Source organism: Leptodactylus fuscus, chromosome 7 (genome assembly GCF_031893055.1).
Source record: "Leptodactylus fuscus isolate aLepFus1 chromosome 7, aLepFus1.hap2, whole genome shotgun sequence".
Lineage (NCBI taxonomy): Eukaryota > Metazoa > Chordata > Amphibia > Anura > Leptodactylidae > Leptodactylus > Leptodactylus fuscus.
In genome coordinates this window covers 32732775-32755025 of record NC_134271.1, presented here as the reverse complement: position 1 = coordinate 32755025, position 22251 = coordinate 32732775, and the positions used below count along the sequence as shown (strand labels likewise).

At 41.1% G+C, this 22251-nt stretch overlaps 1 protein-coding gene across 1 annotated transcript in view; it reads right to left on the bottom strand.

Annotated features, from left to right (window-relative positions):
- Positions 1–14168, bottom strand: part of SPTBN2 (spectrin beta, non-erythrocytic 2) — a 143727-nt gene extending 129559 nt beyond the window's left edge. The window contains exon 1 of the mRNA XM_075281613.1: positions 13926–14168. The gene's annotated coding sequence lies outside the window, so the exon portion shown is untranslated. The remainder of the gene's footprint in view (positions 1–13925) is intronic.
- Between the last annotated feature and the right edge of the window lie 8083 nt (positions 14169–22251).

Genomic DNA, 22251 nt, shown 5'->3' with positions numbered 1-22251 from the left:
TAAATTAAAATAGTATTTCAGAATTTCAGCTAAAATTAAAAGTAACTAAGACACCAATGACTATAATAAGGAAGATTTATAGAATTGTGTCTCTGGTAGAATTGCAGTACTCTGCTGCTGTACTGTAAATGAACCCTTATGCTTCTGGCACAGTGTAGGTGCTGGTGGCTATCTGGAACAGCTCATCTTTGTAGGGCCTGGTTGTTGAACCCCATTGATATGACAGTGATGACCTAGGATGAGGATAGGTCATCATTGTCAAAAATGGCCCCTAGTTAACATTCTTATCCATCCGGACTTTGGCGCCATCCTCCGGCCGCATGCTGCAGTGCTGTGATTTCTTCTTTTGTGCTGTTCTTGTATTGTCTAAATACTGTCCTATTCCCTCACCTTGGTAATCGAATTTCCACCACACCCATCTCCTTCACCTTGGTTTCCCCCTGCCCTTCTAATAGTTAATGTTAGCCTTACCTGTGTGATTGACAGCCTATCTTCCTATCAGGTCTGGGGCAGGTTCTTCCTTCCTATTTATTCTTGGCTTGAATTCACATTGCTGCTTGCTATTGCCTTGTTCTTGCTGGCTATTTACTCTTGCTGTTTTGTTACCTGTATTCTTATTCCTGACCTCTGGCTTTACCTTTGATTGTTCTCTTGGATTCTGGCTCTGTACCGCGTTGCTTTGACTGTTACCGACGACTTAGCTAACTGACCTCCCTTTGTTGTTGTTTGTCTTGTCTGAGTTCTGTGTCATCACATATATCTAGGAAGGGCTTGTTGACCAGTTCTTGTCTGTTGCTTAGGACAGGACAGGCAAGTAGGAAGGGATAAGGAGGAGGTTCAGCTTAGGGCTCACTGTCCTGTCTTGCCCCTATCCCAAGGGTTCACCAGCAGCTACTGGGGAATTTCTCCTCTAGCAATTCCCTTACACCTACCCTGAAAATCTCTTTAATTCTCAACATCTCACTTTCTAGTATAGTATATAGTATGTACTATTCTATAACTATAAAGATATATTTGCTGTTCAACACTAGGTAGTAACTTTAGCAACAACATCTATTTGAGAGCATAGTTATGTTGTAACTCAATTAGATATTTCCCACAATTACATATTTTACATATTGTTCTAAGGTGGCAAATGCAACACTATATTTAGTAATGTATAATTGGAAACTGAAATATCATACGGGTACAAAAAAGACTTTGTTACATCATGCGTTGTGAAATATAATAATATTTTTATTGTACACACAAATAACAGGTTTGGTGATATGAATATATGGGCTTGCCTCACCCAAACTCCTTGCACCTATTTACAGATGCTTTCCCACTGAGCTGCATGAGGGTAGGGTGGGACTGTTATAACAAAACAACAAGGTCAGAATGAGATAAAGGATGGGATGATTTTGACATTATCTGAGTGAAATCTTCACATGTCATATATTCCACATTTGCCTTTCTAACCTGGTATGATTTTTAGCAGGATTTTTGAAAAATAGTCCTTAGAGCTAGTTCACACAGGGCCAAAGGGGCGGATTTTGACAGCGGAATCCACATCATAATCTGCTCCTTTACAATGGTGGTCTATGGAGACCACTAGCGTTCTGCCCTTTCTTCAGGTGGATTCCGCGACTCGCTGAGCCGCAGCTTCCGCCTGGCAGCCACAACCTCCGGCGTCGGCCCATTCATTTGAGCCGACTCCGGGGTGGGGGAAGCCGCGACCGTGACATTGTGGCAGGTGGGTTTTGACCATATTTTGACTTAGCTCCCCGAGTCAAAATATGGTCAAAATCCGCCCCCCCGCCCCCCGTGTGAACGAGCTGTAACAAGACTCCTAGGAGAGGAAGTGAGAGCTCTGCTAACCCCACCCACACACAGTGATTGACAGCTTTCCTTGTTTTGAAGAAGGCTGTCAATCACTTTGTGTGGGCGGGATAAGCAGGACTCTCACGACCTCTTCTAGGAGTCCTGTCAGGATTTTCTCTGCTTTCTACCTAGAAGTCCTTCTCCAAATCACATAAGCCTTTATCTCACAGAGCTATGAGCTTTTCTCTCTCTGTCATAAACTTCACTGTGATAGGGCAGAAGTCACATTCAGGTTCACTTTAATAATAGGAGCTTTGTAACCAGTTACCATGTCTGAAACATATTTTTCTTTTTTAAATAAACAGGCCTAGGAGAGGGCTTACATGTCATAAGCTAGAAGTTTAGAAAAGCAAACTGTGTTTGTGAAAGTGAAGATAATTTCATTTTGGCAAATAATGTTTCCCAGTGCACCAATGATGGTGACATTCAACCAGGAGCGTAACTAACAAAGACCAGTTACGTCCCTAGTTATTTTTGACTTGGGTCTCTTCCCCATACAGCATAGCACTCCCTTTCCTGGCCTACACACAGTATAATGCTCCATTTACACATAATATAATATCTCACTGCGGCCCCTTCACCAAGTTTATCAGCCCCTCTGCACAGTATAATGTCCCATAGCAGCCCATCCACACAGTATAATGTCCCATGGCGGCCCCTCCACACAGTATAATATCCTATAGTGGCCTGTCCACACAGTATAATGTCCCATGGCGGCCCCTCCACACAGTATAATGTCCCATAGTGGCCCATCCATACAGTATAATGGCCCCTCCACACAGTATAATGTCCCATAGCAGCCCCTCCACACAGTATAATGTCCCATAGTGGCCCATCCATACAGTATAATGGCCCCTCCACACAGTATAATGTCCCATGGTGCCCATCCACACAGTATAATGTCCCATAGCGGCTTGTCCGCACAGTATAATGTCCCATAGTGGCACCTCCACACAGTATAATGTCCCATAGTGGCCCCTCCACACAGTATAATGTTCCATAGAGTAACTCCAGCAGGTAATTAGCAGCCTATTAAAAAAAAAAAAAAAGCAGGCCCATGACGGTTGCAGGCCCTATAGTTACACCACTGCATTCACCTGTTAGCAAATCTCATTGCTGTGCACCGTTTTTTATATTTAGGGGTAAATATAAAGTTGTCTGTCGTCAGTGATACAGTTATAAGTAAGAAGATAAAAAATGATGGAATGTTACTTAGAATTTGTTGATTTCCTTGTACTCAATAATTTGTAAGGCTTATTTACAGAAGTCTATACCCACTAATCCACTTATTTTGGTACAAAATCTTCTTCTCTGTGTTCCTTGGTTGGCTTTATCTGCAGGTAAAGAATGAATGGCTAGTATCTGATCAAGCATGGGAATACCTTACTGGATACAGCTTGCGAAAGGATATTTGAGCACAGTCTAAAAGCGATTTATTTGTACAGGTATGAGATACATTATGATGTATTTTGGAGATTATTGCAGGTGATCTTAGCATTGTTTTCCATTGTGAAATGAAAGTGGTACCAAGAGGAATGTCTAATAATAGTTGTTATGAAATAAAATTGTACAGATGATATATCGCAGATTTCACCGTAGATTTCTTGACTACTTTGAAAATGAAAATTTTTCCTTGTAAACACTTTCCGCATCTCTCAATGATCGATGAGTCAATTGTAGGCAATAACCAATATGAAGCGTGAAGGTGAATTAGTTTGTTAAGGGAATATATTTGTTACCTTAGTGATAAGTATTGAAGGTGATTACTATTGCAAAGCTCGGTACTGTTCTGTTATTGCATTCACAGGATAAGCAGTACAGTGTATAGTAAAACATCTAATAAAAAGTTCAGTACTGTTATGTAAGTTACAGAATGTATGTAAATGATAATTGTATCTTACTAAAAATTCCTATTGACGTTAAAAGGATCCTATCATTAATATGCAATTTTTTTGTGACTAAAACGTAGGAATAGCCTTAAGAAAGGTTATTCTTCTCCTACCTTTAGGTGTCTTTTCCGCGTAGCCGTTTAGTAGAAATCCCAGTTTTCTTTGGTGTGCAAATGTGTTCTCTCAAAGCACTGGGGGCGGGCCCCAGCGCTCAAACAGCACTGGGGGCATCCCTAATGCTTAGAGAGAACTCTCCAGCGATGCCTCCATCTTTTTCTGGAATGACTTCTTTATGCGTCTTCTTCCGGCCCTGGGGTAAAACTTCTACGCATGCGAAAGTTGGCTCTGCCGTTGGGCCTTGAGCAGAGCCGACTGCACGTGCCTGCCTGTTGTAAGGGGCCATTTTCTTTCTTTCTTTTTTTTTTTTTAAAGAGGACCTTTCACCACTTTTGGGCACATGCAGTGTTATATACTGCTGGAAAGCTGACAGTGCGCTGAATTCAGCGCACTGTCGGCTTTCCCGATCCGTGCCCGGTGTAAAGAGCTTACGGTGCCGGTACCGTAGTGCTCTATGGTCAGAAGGGCGTTTCTGACCATTAGCCAGGAACGTCCTTCTGCCTCGCGGCGCCTATCGCGCTGTACTGTGGAGCCGGGAGGAACGCCCCCTCCCTCCCTGATAATGCTCGTCTATGGACGAGCTGTGTGAGCAGAGGGAGGGGGCGTTCCTCCCCGCTCCACAGTACAGCACGATAGGCGCCGCGAGGCAGAAGGACGTTCCTGGCTAATGGTCAGAAACGCCCTTCTGACCATAGAGCACTACGGTACCGGCACCGTAAGCTCTTTACACCGGGCACGAATCGGGAAAGCCGACAGTGCGCTGAATTCAGCGCACTGTCAGCTTTCCAGCAGTATATAACACTGCCTGTGCCCAAAAGTGGTGAAAGGTCCTCTTTAATGTAGATTGTGAGCCCACATAGAGTTCACAATGTACCTTTTTTCCCTATCCGTATGTCTTTTTGGAATATGGGATGGAAATCCATGCAAACACGGGGAGAACATACAAACTCCTTGCAGATGTTTTTTTTGCCCTTGGCGGGATTTGAACACCAGGACTCCAGTGCTGCAGTGCTAACCACTGAGCGACCGTGTGGCCCCGTAATAGGCCATTTTCTTGCGCCCGCTTACCCCGCTTACTGTGTAAGCGGCCACAAGAAAATGGCCGCTTACCCAGGCGGGTATGCCCGAGGCCCAACGGTAGAGCCAACTTGCGCATACGTAGAAGTTTCACCCCAGCTCCGTAATAAGACACGGAGAGAGGCAGTTCCAGACAAAGATGGAGGCGGCACTGGAGATTTCTCTTGCAGTATTGGGGATGCCCTCAGTGCTGTTGAGCGCTGGGGACCGCCCGCAGTGCTGCGAAATAACTCTTTTGCATACTGAAGAAAACCGAGATTTCTACCGAACGGCGGCGCAGAGAAGACATCTAAAGGTAGGAGAAGAATAGCCTTTCTTAAGGCTATTCCTACGTCTTAGTCACAAAAAAATTGCATTTTAATTATAGGATCCCTTTAAATCTCCTACTAATGGATGGCACAAAAAGCTGCACAATACTGCACATTCAATTATGTATTCATCACTTTATGTTCCAAACTTACAATTAAAGATAAATGTGGTTACTCCTAGGTTGATCAGTCAACAACTGATGTGTCACTGAGTTACTCAATGAAAATCCATCTAACTCTATGAACTTGTCACATTCTTTAATCCTATTAAGCAAAGCCTTAGACAGACAGAGGTTGGCAGGTCACATATAGATGAAGTAACCTCATCCATCTGCCTTACCACATGACTAAGTGACAGAGAAAGCAGGAGTCTCCTCACTTCTTGATGACAGACAAAACTAATCTGCCCTTTGTCTCCTTGACTACTAGGAACACGTTAATTAAAATTTCAATATGTAAAATCAAATGTAAATACATCATAAAATCAAGTCAATAGTAAAAGTACAAACTACTGTTAGTAATGTCCATTGTTCTCATCTGTCATGGGGTGAAAGACATGGACATTAAAGGGGTTGTCCAGTTTCAGACAGCTATTGTCAGACAAATGATATTGTTTGTATAATGACAAGTTATGCAATTTTCCAATATACCTTCTTTATTAATTCCTCAGGGTTTTCTAGATCTCTGCTGTTGTTCATTCTGCTTACTTCTAATGAATAAAAATCAGTCCAAGGTCATGTGATGTACGTTCCTTGGTCATGTGATGGACCCACAGGTGCACAGTTCATTACCTGGCAGATATCTCGCTACTAGGGTTGAGCCGATCTTGACTTTTCAGGATCGATTTTAAAATCCGATTTCCGATCATTTTTCATTCGAACCCGATCTCGATCCCAATTCCGATCCCAATGCAAGTCAATGGGATTTTTTTATTAATCGGAGATCGGATTTTAAAAGCAATCCTATTCACTATACAGCATGGAATCTAACAATTGTTAGAATCCACGCTGTGTACTGAATCACTAAAGTAGCCAGAGGATTTTTTTTTAATCCTCTGGCTACTAAGTCCCCCCTGGTGTCCACTTACCTGCAGAGATGGCTGCTCCGGTGCCCGGTGCCTTCCTTCTTCTTTGCCTTGCTGCCTCCCCACGCTGCTCTTCTCCCTTCGCTGCCCCCTCCGTGCCAGGTTAGGAGAGTGTGGGCGGGTTAGGAGAGTGTTTGCGGGTACTGGGAGGGGAGACGTCACGTCTCCCCGCCCTGTACCCGCCCACACTCTCCTAAGCCACAAGCCCCACCTACCTAGCGCTTTAAACACTAACCTGGGAGGCGGGGCAGCGAGGCAAGAAGAAGGAGGGCACTGGAGCAGCCATCTCTAGAGGTAAGTAGCTGCTAGAGATGTTTAGTTTAGCCTCCCATTTGAATGAATGGAGGCAGCCAGCGCGCAGGGGGTTAAGGCTGTGTGCCGGCTGCTTCCATTCATTCCTATGGAACTGCAGCAGAGCCTTCACACTGAGTATACAGTGTATACTCAGTGTGAAGGCTAAGCAAAGCATTGTGGGAAAAGATCACCGATCTCGATCCCACATAAAAAGATCGTGTTCGGAATTCCGATCGCGATCGTGAAATCTTCTTGATCGCCGATCGGAATCCAATCTTTTCCGAACACAATCGCTCAACCCTACTCACTGCTGTGCGGTGACTATAATGAGCTGTGCACTTGTGTGTTCATCATGACGATGAACTGTATATCACATAACCATGGACTGATTTTACCCATATAGATGTCTATTGAAATCTATAGAGGGGATAGGGGTAGAAGTGAGTAGGACGTGCAGGAGAAAAGAGTAGAATGACACCCTTATTTTGATGCTGTAGCAGAATCGGAGCTTTCAATCACAACCAAAGTACTTTACTACATGTCTGTACTTCTCCATATATGCCCTGCATGTTTTTAGGGCTGACTGATTCTGAGTGAGCAATACATACACAGTTATGGAACAGCTTCTCCCACACTTACTATGTGCAATGCATGGAAGCTCGTCTCTACCCATTAGCTGAGAGAGAATTGCAAACTAAGGAGAGAGCCTGAAGAGGGGAAAGGTGCTAGATAGTGCAAAGTCATATAATGACATGAAGTTTATCCTGAAAGTCAAACAAGCAAATCTGTCATATTGAGCATGCAGTTCGATTTGCAGGCAGCATGTTGTAGATTAAGTTTACTTGCATTTTATGCATTATATCTTCGCTTAGGAACAGTCATCTAGTCATAGGGACTGTCCTATCTCTATGCCTACTGATACATGGAAACCTTCAGGTGCCTGAATAAGACCACATGACTCCTAAGTTCAGAATGTGCAGAAATTTCTATGAAGAAATGACAATTTATGTTAAATCTTTTAGTACAAAACACATCACACTGCTCAGCTCCTCCTGCTCTATAACATGCTGCCTGCAGATCTTCAATATGACAAGTTTACTTTAAATTTTAATCTTAAATAACGTACATTGTGCAAAATAAACCTGGATCGAAAGTCACATAGTAGAGGGCAACATAGAAACAAATAAATGGCTTTCCTGTACAGCTTCCAGTGTTAGAGATTCACATCTCTCTCTTAAGTGCCCACATCAGGATATATTGACTCCTGGATATTTTCCCACATATGAAATCATTAAAAATACCTTGTCAGCTAATTTTCTTTCAGGAACAATATCCTTCATACTGTTGTTGGTCTTAAGTAGATGGGGCGATGTTAACTCATTGTGCTCTGCATGAAGGAAAAGGGAATCTAGAGCTGAGACTTAAACCCATACAAGCTAAGACACGCCCACAAAGCACCGATCCCTCATTTGCATGTTAATAAAAGGGGGGTTTACATGAAACTAGGACTGCAAAGGTGAGGCATACTTGGAAACTGTAGTTTCACCCCTACAAGGTACTGTGATGAGGTTTATAAACTCCCTTCAAAAAATGCAGTAAAACGTGCCACACAGTTTTTCTTCAAAATGTGGCCCCAGTCTCAACCAGTTCTCCCTGCTCTAGTTTGTAAAGTTTACATAGCCATAAGTCCATCCTTGTTTTTACTGGTCTATACCTCCACATGATAAGATCGCCTGTGTTTTTATTCACTTCTCTTTTATAGTAAGCAACATAGTCGCATAAGTACTAGAGTGCCACTGCTGTTCTGAGCTGTTCTTTGTGGGGTTCCGAGGGATGCCACCGACCAAATATTGATGAGCTACCCTAAGGGTAGGTCATCAATATCTAACTCTCTGAGAACCCTTTGAACGCAACATAATGTCACATAGTATCACATAGTATGAACATTTCTCTTATGCTAGGATCACACCGGACTCCCTAGTGTTCGGGTCTACCATGGGATCCAAACGGCAGAGAGCCAGACCGCTACAAACAATGGTTACACATGGAGACTGGCGGATTCCAATGACTAAAATGGGTTCCGTTGTTTTGGTGGTTTCTGTGATGCAGTCTCCAATGGAGACTACAATACAGATGAGAGCCCAGCCATAGAAGTAAATACATACAACTTCCAATTTTCGCTTGCAATATTTTTTATCTTATTTTGATGTGATGACCTAATGTATATAGCAATGTCTTATGTATATAGCCTGCACAGCCACACACCCAGAACTCCTAAATGATAATATTACGTAGCCATGGGCACTCCATTGGTATCATATGATACGTAGCATACCATATTGATTCTAGGTAAGAATACCACCATAATACAGAATGCAGCAAACTCATTGTTTAAAGGGGTCAGGATTAAGATATGGGTGGCTTGTCCTTAGGATAAATCATCAATATAAGACTGTTAGAAGCGCCACACCGGGCACCTTCACAATCATCTCTTTGAAGAGCCCACATCTTTTATACAAGCACTGTGACCTCTTCACTGCTTACCAAGCATAATGTCTTAAATTTTAGAGTGGCTGTGTTTAGTCTTGCAGCTCTGCTCAGTCACAGGTCATGTCATGACATCACTGATGTGTGAAGTGTAAGCAGCACTCACCGGTGTTGCTGATGGTGCTTCAAACAGCTGATCGTGGGGGTGCCAGATATCTGTTCATCTATCTGATACTGATGACCCTCCCTAAGGACAGGTCATAGATATTTAAGCTCCAGAAAACCCCTTTATTGCATATCATATCCGATCATAGGGACACAGAGGTACAGGATGGGCCTATTTAGTTTTATGGGTGCCAGATTGTGAATTAATGTAATACTATGACCAGCTTCTATGATCAGCTTCTATGAGGAGGTCAGTTCAAGACTGGACATGGGTAATGCAGTAGACGTGGTGTATCTGGACTTTTCAAAGGCTTTTGATACTGTTCCACATAAACGGTTGGTATGCAAAATGAGATTGTTGGGACTGGGGGAAAACATATGCATTTGGGTTAGCAACTGGCTCACTGATAGGAAACAGAGGGTACTTGTTAATGGTAAATATTCAGACTGGGCCACAGTCACCAGTGGGGGGCCACAAGGGTCAGTATTAGGTCCTCTCTTGTTTAATATCTTTATTAATGACCTGGTAGAGGGTTTACAAAGCAGGGTGTCCTTATTTGCAGATGACACTAAACTTTGTAGGGTAATCAATAATGAGGAGGATAGTAGAATATTACAAGGGGATCTAAGGAAGCTGGAAGCATGGGCGGAGACTTGGCAAATGAAGTTTAATGTTGACAAATGTATGACTATGTACTTAATAGTAAATTACTGGGTAAGACTGCCAATGAAAAAGACTTAGGGATTTTGGTAGACAGCAAGCTTACCTTTAGTGACCAGTGCCAGGCAGCTGCTGCCAAGGCAAATAAAATTATGGGATGCATCAAAAGAGGTCTAGATTCTCATGACAAGGACATAGTTATGCCTCTATACAAATCACTGGTACGGCCACACTTAGAATATTGTGCGTAATATACAAGAAAGACATAAGTGAACTTGAAAAAGTGCAAAGACGGGCAACCAAAATGATTAGGGGAATGGGTGGACTGGAGTACAACGATAGATTAACAAACTTGGGGTTATTCAGTTTAGAGAAAAGACGTCTACGGGGAGATCTAATAACAATGTACAAATACATGAAGGGACAATACAAAGAACTTTCTAAGGATATTTTTACTCCTAGGCCAGTGACAGTGACAAGAGAACATCCTCTACGTCTGGAGGAGAGAAGGTTTCACCAGAAACATAGAAGGGGATTCTTCACAGTAAGAACAGTGAGGCTCTGGAACTCTCTGCCCCAGGAAGTGGTGATGGCGGATTCACTGAACAAGTTCAAAGTGGGCCTGGATGCCTTTCTTGAAGAGAAAAATATAACAGGTTATGGACTCTAGATTTTAAGGACACGTTGATCTAGGCTTTTATACTGACTGCCAGATTTGGAGTTGGGAAGGAATTTTTTCCCCTGAAATAGGGCAATTGGCATGAGCCTCATGGGGTTTTTTGCCTTCCCCTGGATCAACACTGTAGGGATTGTAGGGTTATAGGTTGGACTTGATGGACCAATGTCTTTATCCAATCTCATCTTATATGTAACTATGTATAAGTAGTAAAAACTGTTAAACAATACTGTGGGGTTAAAAAAAAGCCTCGGAAAAAAGTAATTTCGTTTCACTTGCATTCACTGCTTTTCTATTGTTTTTTACAATATTGTCTGCCCCACAGGAAGACTATGGGGAATAATTGGCAGGTATCCTGCTGTGTTTTTCAAACATTTATGGATGTATGTATGTATTTTCCAATTTTAATTCCCCCCAGAATGTGGGGATCATACTAAATGCAATGAAATCTATTTTGCTGGGATATAACATACTTATTAGATATAACATGGTTGCAATGGTCATAAACGCATCATTTTTGCAATATATGTGCTGAAATACACTTGTGAGCATGAGCCCTTAGGATGAAATGTAATGACTTATGACCAGTGACAAAGTACCATATATACTCGAGTATAAGCTGACCCGAATATAAGCCAAGGCCCCTAATTTTATCACCAAAAAACTGGGAAAACTTATTGACTCGAGTATAAGCCTGGGGGGGGGGGGGGGGGGGAATCCACCATTGCAGATAAAAAGTCTGGTCATGTGCATTACAGCTTAGTAACTCCATGTGCCTCATAGTAATAGCAGTTAACCCCATCATGTCCCTCACCCCGTGTGTGCCTCACATAAGAGTTACTGATATGTGGGACATATGGAGGTAATAATTAGGTATCTTCATAATTAAGGTCCTTCATTAGTACCCTCATGTGTCTCACATATTAGTAACCCTTATATGGGGCACACAGGGGTTAATATGAGGGACATGATGTGGTTAACTGCTATTAATGTGAGGCACATGGAGTCACTAAAACTAAACTAATAACCCCAAATGCCTGACATTACTAGGAATACTAATCCAGCAGGTACCTGTGTGTTTTACTTTCACTTTATTCTAGCTTCCTCTCCTCGGTGCAGGGGCCTCCCGGGCTTTCATCTCATCTTGCTAGAGAAGGCGGAGTGTCCTATATCATTACTGTAGCACTAAAGGACCTCCCCCTTCGTTTAATTTATGCAAGTCCTTGCCAGTCCGACCCTGAGCTGGACCCTGACTCGAGTATAAGCCGAGGGGGGCTTTTTCAGCATAAAAACTGTGCTGAAAATGTCGGCTTATACTCGAGTATATACGGTAATACAAAGTATTCTGCATTAGCTCTATATGTGATTGTTACATTGACACCAACACATGCTATGAACCATCTCAATATTCTCCTAGGATGCACAGCTGTTCAGAAGCCTGTATGAGGTTGTAAGAGAGGTCTATCCTAAAAATTCACTCCAACATTACCACATAAGTTAAACAAGTTGATTTTTTTGCAGATAATTCCTTCCACAAGTGACAGCAGGAGGCTTAGTAGCTGCTGTCAGTGACACCATCAGCTTTCATCTCATCCAGCTTTCATGTAGAGCCACATGCCAGTTACAAATGGATTCCACATGGAATTCCTCTATATGAAAAGCCATTTGTCATCGTTCTATACATGTCTGAGAATAACATGTTCTAAACTCTCATTTAGCAAGAAGGATCTATACATAATGGTAAAAACCAGAAATAAACCATATCCCTAATTTAACATTGATGCAAATGACCAAATAAGGAAATTAGGGGCTAAATCTACTTTATTTAGGTTTTGCATATAATTCTGTTAAGCGTAAGAATGACTAAATCTTTGGAGGATTTATAAAGAGTAAAAACCACCCAGGCAGAATTAACTAAATAAGATTAAATGAAACAATATAAGCCCTTCTGATGCTTGTGGGGTCTTTAGAACAGCTGGGTGTCCCTCCCTCCACAGACAAAGTGGATTAATATTACATAGATCGCTTATCCCATAATGTTGGAATTTCGAGGCGCTCATCACTTAACTGTGCCGCTCTATATGAGAGAGCACATGTGGCCCTCGCGTGTGATGAGTTTGTCATCTGGGCTGATTTGTCATGATGGTGTTATCCGTGACTTTACATGGGGCTGCAGATAAGGATATAGACTAGTTCTTCTCCAGTTGAAGTTGCAACCTATTGTTCTATGTTATCAGCCACTTCAAGCTAAGGAGAGACAGGCTGTCCTCCAATGGGATTACTTACAGGAAGGCCTGTCTGCCCTCAGGGTCACTACTTTACGCCACATAACTTTACTTTACATACAATGATCATATTAGCAGCTGGCTTTATAATGATTTGCTATTGTATATCAGGCTACATCTCTTTATACAGAAAACACTATAAACAAACATTTGCGTTGATCTATCGATGTCTCAAAAAGTAACTACTTTAGACCATCAAATTAATTCATTTTATATCTCTATATATCTCATAAGAGAAATTTACATATACATAGGAATATGGGAACTATATATATATATATATATATATATATATATACATATATATATATATATATATATATATATATATATATATATTCATCGCTGAACATCAACATGTTGTACCAACAGTATTCCAGATCGATCCTGCATTTGTCTGACCCCCATGCTCTATTGAGGGAGGTAACATGCAGGCAATGATATAGGATGCTGAATAATATGATTATAACAAGATAAAAAACGTAAACGACAAAAGTCTTTATCCTGTTACATAACATTACATTATAAAACACTCATTTAAAGTTGTAACTAAGCAATGAATAAACCGAAGCTTCCGGGATTCCAACTTAACCTGAAATGCAGCAGCCACTTTAAAGCCGCTATCATCCATTGGTCATTTCATAACAAAAGATGCATCACCAGAACGCCGTACACGGGTCAGCACCATGACATTAATTGCTTGTTTGACAGCAAACCCCTAGTATGGAGAGCAGGAGGGTACAATGTGGCGAATGTCTAATCCGAAATAAGCCCTATTGTTTTTGCATAAATAATACATGAATGAACATCCACAGACAATAGGAGTTCTGCTTCGTAATGTTCCCTGTCAATAACATTAACCTGTCTCTAAGCACAAATAGCTACAGCAATGGCTACAGGCAGAAGGGCAATAAACAAACAGTATTTGGATTATACAGAAGAATAGAAAGGTACTACACATGCGAGAAGGCCACTGGCTTCCAATCTAGGAATGGCTGAAATAACCAGATGAAACATACCTTTAGCATGTAGAATGGAAGGCCTGGGGGTTACAAACATAAGAGGTGGCGTACGCAGAGATGCATCCTAAAGAGGCCTGGCTGCTGGAACATAAGGATGTGGAAAATAATACAAATGAAAGAATAGGATGTTAAATGTGCAGGCAGAGCTGTTTATGAGCCTGGTACAGAAGCAACGGAGAGGGAGGGATTGAATGAATCAGATGTCATAGCTTCTGTAGAGAAAGGATAGAGGGGGTAGGGCCGCTGTGTGGATGGAGGGGGAGAGGGAGGGAAAACAAGATGGATAGAGAAAGGGATGCAAAGAAAAGTAAGGGATAATATAAAGCAGAAAAGGGAATGCGGGAGAGGGAATGCCGGACAGATGTCAGCCTTGTGTTCACCTATGTACATATATACGTGCTACGTGCTCTTAGACTCTCACTCTCTATACAATAGCATCTATATACTGTATATCTAAGGGCATTAGCATATATATATATATATATATATATATATATATATATATATATATATATATACAGTCCTATGAAAAAGTTTGGGCACCCCTATTAATCTTAATCATTTTTAGTTCTAAATATTTTGGTGTTTCCAACAGCCATTTCAGTTTGATATATCTAATAACTGATGGACACAGTAATATTTCAGGATTGAAATGAGGTTTATTGTACTAACAGAAAATGTGCAATATGCATTAAACCAAAATTTGACCGGTGCAAAAGTATGGGCACCTCAACAGAAAAGTGACATTAATATTTAGTAGATCCTCCTTTTGCAAAGATAACAGCCTCTAGTCGCTTCCTGTAGCTTTTAATCAGTTCCTGGATCCTGGATAAAGGTATTTTGGACAAACAATTCAAGTTCAGTTAAGTTAGATGGTCGCCGAGCATGGACAGCCCGCTTCAAATCATCCCACAGATGTTCAATGATATTCAGGTCTGGGGACTGGGATGGCCATTCCAGAGCATTGTAATTGTTCCTCTGCATGAATGCCTGAGGATTTGGAGCAGTGTTTTGGATCATTGTCTTGCTGAAATATCCATCCCCGGCGTAACTTCAACTTCGTCACTGATTCTTGAACATTATTCTCAAGAATCTGCTGATACTGAGTGGAATCCATGCGACTCTCAACTTTAATAAGATTCCCGATGCCGGCATTGGCCACACAGCCCCAAAGCATGATGGAACCTCCACCAAATTTTACAGTGGGTAGCATGTGTTTTTCTTGGAATGCTGTTTCTTTTTGGACGCCATGCATAACGCCTTTTTTTTTTATAACCAAACAACTCAATTTTTGTTTCCAAAATGAAGCTGCCTTGTCCAAATGTGCTTTTTCATACCTCAGGCAACTCTATTTGTGGCGTACGTGCAGAAACGGCTTCTTTCTCATCACTCTCCCATACAGCTTCTATTTGTGCAAAGTGCGCTGTATAGTTGACCGATGCACAGTGACACCATCTGCAGCAAGATGATGCTGCAGCTCTTTGGAGGTGGTCTGTGGATTGTCCTTGACTGTTCTCACCATTCTTCTTCTCTGCCTTTCTGATATTTTTCTTGGCCTGCCACTTCTGGGCTTAACAAGAACTGTCCCTGTGCTCTTCCATTTCCTTACTATGTTCCTCACAGTGGAAACTGACAGGTTAAATCTCTGAGACAACTTTTTGTATCCTTCCCCTGAACAACTATGTTGAACAATCTTTGTTTTCAGATCATTTGAGAGTTGTTTTGAGTAGCCCATGATGCCACTCTTCAGAGGAGATTCAAATAGGAGATCAACTTGCAAATGGCCACCTTAAATACCTTTTCTTATGATTGGATACATCTGGCTATGAAGTTCAAAGCTCACTGAGGTTACAAAACCAATTTTGTGCTTCAGTAAGTCAGTAAAAAGTAGTTAGGGGAATTCAAATCAATAAAATGATAAGGGTGCCCATACTTTTGCACCGGTCAAATTTTGGTTTAATGCATATTGCACATTTTCTGTTAGTACAATAAACCTCATTTCAATCCTGAAATATTACTGTGTCCATCAGTTATTAGATATATCAAACTGAAATGGCTGTTGCAAACACCAAAATATTTAGAACAAAAAATGATTAAGATTAATAGGGGTGCCCAAACTTTTTCATAGGACTGTATATATATAGTGATCTATTTAAGTATAAAAAGGTAAATATCTATGAATTAGTAATTAACTGTTACAAAAAAAGCAAGAAAAGGATTACGGTATTCATACAAGTTGCAGTAGGTGCTGTGCTCAGAGCAACCTTCAAGCAGTAGAGTATACTGCATACTGCTATGGGACAAGGCCACATACCACTGTATACCCTTATTAATCCAACTGCAAATGTTCTCAATGGATTCTAGTCATTCATAGGGAATAATGGAGCAGAATATTTTGCTGACGTATTTCTGCTAATATCATTCCAATTATTTCCCAATTAAAATGGACCTGTTATCAGTCAGCTCTCTTATAAGCTGAAACGGCCTAAAATATTCTGTCAACTGACTAATAAGAGTGATCTTAGAATATAACAGACACACAGGTAATGTGTTAGTGTATTTATGGGGTAGTGCCCCCGCTGCCTCTCCCCGCCTGTCCTTCGCAGTGGGTAATATAGAATTATTTTATTTTTTCTTTCCTTCTGCCTGTATGAGAGCAGGCTTGTCCTCATACTATTCTGTCCTATTACTTTTATATCTAGACCAGTTTTCTGACGTAGACGTGGTGAATCTTTGGCACACTGACCTTTTTTGCTCCAAAGAGGTGCTATTTTAGTGGGGCGTGGATGAAGGTGAACCAAGTCAGGACCATCAGACCTGGTTCACATCTGCGTCGGTAACCTGTTCAGGGGAGTCCGTATGGGGACCCCCTGAACGGACTACCGAACACATTGGCAAGCGGTATGCAGTGAAAGCACACGGTCCCCATAGACTATAGTGGGGTCCGTTTGCTTTCCGCACGGAACATGCGGACAGAAAAGTAGTTCAAGATCTACTTTCCTGTACGCATGACTCGTGTAGAGACCGTGCGAAAAGCACATGGACTCCTTTATAGTCTATGGGGTCTGTGTGCTCTCATTGCACACTTGCACGCTTGCCAATATGTTCGGTAGTCCGTTTGGGAGGGTCCCCATGCGGACTTCCCGAATGGATTACCGACGCAGATGTGAACCAGGCCTCAGATTAGCTATAATTCTAAGCAAGTGACATAAATTATTCCTGAAATCTACGCCGGTCCCTGACTGGGGTAGATTTCAGTTCTGGTGCATGGAACCTCTCATTGTGCAGAGAATCCAGAACATAGGAGATGCCAGTCTTAATGCATTACATTTATTATTTAGTATTTCTAGTCACATATAATGCCAACCTATTAGGAGACAAGATTGCCCCATGAACCAACTGCCACTAAGTTTCACCCAGCTGGTCTATGTATTATATGACCAGCCATGCTACTATGTAATAATACATTTCTCCCATAGTGGTTAGTTCTACTTCTAGTTGTAAAAAGTTATTGATATAGTTCTAATTAACCATTTAAAAATAAAATAGAGAAGAAGAAAGATATAAAGATATACATTGATGATCCCAGCACCATGCCACCGATCAAGGGGTGGTGGGATATCTTAGGCAAAAAATGAACAGTGATTTTGTGAACTGGAGTTGAGCTGCAATTCGATGCAGCTGGGGTGCTGGGTGTCGGACCCCATTGATGACATAACAGGCGCAAATTACTTACATGCATAGGTGTATTTCATAGTGACATCACTTGCCTATAACTTTATATAATATTTTATGAACCTTTTACACAAGAGGATGAAAAAAAAAACCTATTTCAGCATTGTTTTGAGCATTGAATTAGTTCAGGGCTTTTTTTTGGCTGGATAAGCTATATTTTCATCAGTATCATTTTGGGGTACATGGCTTTGCAGCCATTTTTATTCCGTTTTTTTGTGTGTGTTCTGGAAGTGACATCAGCATAACAATTATTTTTCGGGCTCTTCATCAAGTGGGTTACCATGACTCAGCAACTTGAACACAAGCCTAAGAGCACCATTCACAATGCCAGGCGTCAGCTGCACTGGAATAAGTCACCACTGAACTCTGGAGAAGTTAAAACATGTTCTTCGGAGTGATTTTACATTTTACTCTGAGGAAGACTGATGGCGAAACCTAGGTTTAGTGAACCCAGCCTGATAGAAAATGAATGATCTGCTTAGTATTTAATGCCAATAAGTTCTGGCATTTCGGAATTGGGGCGGGGAAATAGATTATAAATAGTACACATATATGCCAGTAGTGATTTACATTATTCTCTATAGGAACACTTTACTTTGTATTTCCTGTAAATACCATTTATTATTTAGAGTGTTGAGAGACATAGAATAAAGTGCAAACTCTTAACTGCTTCAATATTTCATAATGCATATCTAACTAAAAATGGATTGTGGTATTTTACCCATAGTTGTGGCTTCCTCCAGTTCATGTGTAGGGTTTAACGGGTCATACAAGGAGGTGGGAATTATTGTACCCATTTCATAAACTGGCCTACCATGCAACCATATGAGAAAGCTTTCCATCCCAGCACCCCTCACCTTCTACATGCTGCACTCTCTATTGCAGTCAAGTAAATGGCTCAATAGCGTGGCACAGCCACTGCACATTGTACTGAGCCATCAGTTCCTGGCTTCATATTTAGTGCATAAAACATTTGGTCAGTAGGGGTGCTGGGTATTGGACCCTGACTGATTTCATATATTAAGGATCTTAATATGAAGTGACAAGAGATGTAATTCTATAGTTATCTTGCAGTGGTTGCCCTCTAAAGGTTTTAGAATGGTGTAATAGCTCATAGAAGTATTGCATCCATGATCAGATCATTAAGAGACCTAGGGAAATTAGGAAGTTAAAGAATATGCACCAAGTATAGTTAATGTAAAGATTAGAGATCAGCGAGTAGTACTCGATCGAGTAGGTATTCGATGGAATACTACGGTATTCGAAATACTCGTACTCGATCGAGTACCACTCGCTATTTGAGTGGAAAAGTTCGATGCAGAACCAGCATTGATTGGCCGAATGCTATACAGTCGGCCAATCAATGCTGGTTCTTCTCCTACCTTTAGAAGTCTTCTCCGTGCAGCTTCCCCGCGGCGTCTTCCGGCTCTTCATTCAGTCTGCCAGACATCGGGCCTGGGCAGAGCCGACTGCGCATGTCCGCTTGTAGTGCGGACATGCACAGCGGCTCTGCCCAGGCCCGATGTCTGGCAGAGTGAATTCAGAGCCGGAAGATGCCGCGGGGACGCTGCACGGAGAAGACTTCTCGGAGGATCCAGCCCGACCCTCACTCGTGGACTTGGTAAGTGTAATTTGATTGAACGTTGCCTACCCCTGAAACGAGCATTTCCCCCCCATAGACTATAATAGGATTCGATATTCGATTCGAGTAGTCGAATATTGAGGGGCTTCTCGAAACAAATATCGAATCTCAAACATTTTACTGCTCGCTCAGCTCTAGTAAAGATGTATATCATATGTCTGACAACCAACAGAATACAGAGGTGTAGCTATAAGGCTTGCAGATGTAGCAATCACTACTGGACCCTGGAGTCTGAGGGGCCCATAGGCACCAGTATTATAGATGGCACATTGTAAGTGGGGTCCCCATTACAGAATTTGCACAGGGAAAGGAGGCCTGGAACACATTTGGTATTTGATTTATTCTACGAAGCAAGCAACAGGGAGAGAGGGAAAATGTTTTGGTTTAAATGGGGATGGTGATGGGGTTGGGGAATGGGCCCTGGACTTACCCCGGAGTCCATTGGACTTGTTATTCACCTGTGGAACTCAAAGCTCAGATATACAGTTCATGAACTGTAGACTCTAATAACTAAGTATTCCATCCAGCTAGTGCCTACTCCTTGTTCTATAGCTTCCTCCTGTGACTTGGCAATGTGTAGGCTATATAGGCTGTTTGAAAAATCTTGTTGTTGACTATAAGGATCTGCAGGATCTGTGCTCTTCGCATGTGGGGATCTCAATAGCCATGTTAATATGTGAAAACAGTGAAAATTTATGGAGATTTTTATAAATGGACCACGTGGCCTGTGTGCTGCTCTGTCAAAAGGTTCTGCAGCAGCTGTACATGTTGACCTAATAAGACTTGTAACTAATAATAATGCTGCTATTAGACAGATATAACTGCATAATGTCAGCCGTTATTAATACACATCTGATAACCATATGCCTCCCAACATTCCCAGTTACCACTGAAAAAGTTTGATTTCCAGCATTAAAGATGGACCGTCCTCTTTGGAAGGAGAGGAGTAAAGGACCGCGCTCACCCAGGTGTATGAATAGGTTAAGCTTTATTTGCACAACGCATTTCGAGCTGTATTGCTCTTTCTCAAGTGCATACAATTCACCTTTCTCAATTGGAAGAGATTCTGCAGAGTTGAGGCATCACTGAAACCCGGCAGTCAGTGTCCACCCGTGAGAGCCGTGAGCGTCTTCTGGTCTCCGTGGCGAAACCGTTTTTTTTTTTCACCGGACACAAAGTCTTGCATGTCCAACTTTGTGTCCGGTAAAAAAAATGGTTTTGCAGCGGAGAGACAGAAGACGCTCATGGGCGGACACTTTGCAAACCCATTCAAATGAATGGGTTTGAAAACTGACCGCTGATTTCTGTTTCCTGTCCAGTTTTTCGGGCAGAAGACATAAACCTGAATGCGGAGACCGGGCGCAGGTGTGAACCCGCCCTTACATAGGAAAATGCAATGAAAGGTGATATGACTAGAGATATTGTAAAGGAATTGCAGCAGCAGCTTAAACAAATCGTCATATCCTGATGGAATTCACTCCCAAGTTCTGAAGGAATTAAACACAATGATAGACCACTCTATTTAATATTTAAGGACTCTAGAGACTGGGCCTTCTTTATAAGACTGGTGTATAGCACATGTTTTGCCCATATACAAAAAGGGGACAAAAACTTAGCCTGGAAACTATAGGCTGGTAAATCCAACCTAGTAAAATATTTGAAGATTCTCAAAACAGATATTATCCTGGAGTGTCTTGAAGAAAATAATCTTATAACACCAAATCAGCAGGGGTTTATATGGGATCAATCCTCGCAGACTAATCTAATCTGTTTAGCTTCCATGAGGAGGTCAGTTCTAGACTGGAGCTGGAAAATAATAAGAAGTAATAAAGACATTTTCTTGAGTTCTTCTTTAAGTAATGTGGTCTATGCATTCCCTTTAAATCGTGCTTGACTTATACGTCAGTGTTAAAAATGCTCCACATTTTTTCAAGAACAGCTTAAGTAAGCATCCCTGGAATATCTAAGTCATCATCTTGATCAGAATTACTGGTAAATGTCTTGCATACAGTTCTATAAACTTAAGTTCATATTGGCATTCTTATACAATGCACAATAATACCAGGAACATCAATTGAGCTTTATCATACAAAGTAATATCTGCTAAAATAAATAAAGAATTTAAATGCTGATGAAATATGATTCTGATGCCAATCCATATAGAACTTGGCTCTCTAATTGTAAAATATTCAAAAGGAATTTATTAAATTTAATTTTTACATTTATTGAAACCACGTGAAACATATCACCTTTTTTCCTAATCTGTTTCTATTTTCAGATTGTACATTTTTTAAATATTATTATTATTATTGTTTTGTTTGTTTGTTGTTGTTGTTGTTATTATTATTATTATTATTATTATTTATTTTTATTTTTTTAGATGGTTATGGGGGCAGCAATCTTGCCTGAACCTCTCCTCTGTTCTGTTAACAACATTTGGGAATATGCTTTACAGCACTGCCATGGTGATAGGCAGAGGAGGAAGAGTAGATAACATATGACACCATTTATTGTCAGTAGTGATTGCAGTAATGGGTTTATCTTCTATTGTGATATTGTCTGTCTTGTTTGTGATGAGGTGACTGCTGAAAATAATCTTCATACAGAATTGGCAAGTCTCAGTCTATTGCTAGGCTTAGTGGCCAGAGAGAAAATTGCAGGATATAGCGCGCTATAGAGGATATTTTATTTTTTGCTATTGTGCTGGGGGAGGGATGTTTGGTGAATATTTTTGTAAAATACTTATTTAATTTAACTTCCTTTTGATAGAAAACAATTGATTCTGTTATTATATAAAAGCTGAGATTCTTGAACCTTCATATTTATTTAAAGAAGGCTATAACTATAACAAACTATGCAAACCATGCATTGCAGGGGACACAACACTGAGCATCATATGAATATGAATTCCTAAAAAATCATGTAAAAAACAGCTTTAATAAATAT